We start from the raw sequence: 417 nt of genomic DNA on the forward strand, positions 1-417 counted from the left end.
GAACAGTTTTACCCTCCAACGTAGACCTACACTGCTATTTTGTTTAACTTCTGAATTACTAAGGGAACCGTTTCATCACTTTCCAAGACGCTCCGGTGCCAAAAATTTCAATGGCCACTGAATTTGCTGCTACCCAACATTGCCCGTAGCAGCCTGACTCCAATTCAAGAAATTAAGAAAAATGGCACTTAATGTTGCCTTCATTAAGGCAGATTACTTTGAAAAAAATTAGAACACAAACACCCTCCCTTCGCAGAGAGCCAGCCCTTGAAATGCCCAAGGAAGGAACTGCAACACAGAGGACGATAAAAAAAAAGCGCCTGTTTACGACTTTCAAAGTGCTCATTTCAAGCTCAAGCGCAATCATTTTTCTTCAGCGCTTTTCATATGCGGATTTCAAAGTCTTTTCCTGGCATT

Source organism: Tiliqua scincoides, chromosome 10 (genome assembly GCF_035046505.1).
Source record: "Tiliqua scincoides isolate rTilSci1 chromosome 10, rTilSci1.hap2, whole genome shotgun sequence".
Taxonomy (NCBI): domain Eukaryota; kingdom Metazoa; phylum Chordata; class Lepidosauria; order Squamata; family Scincidae; genus Tiliqua; species Tiliqua scincoides.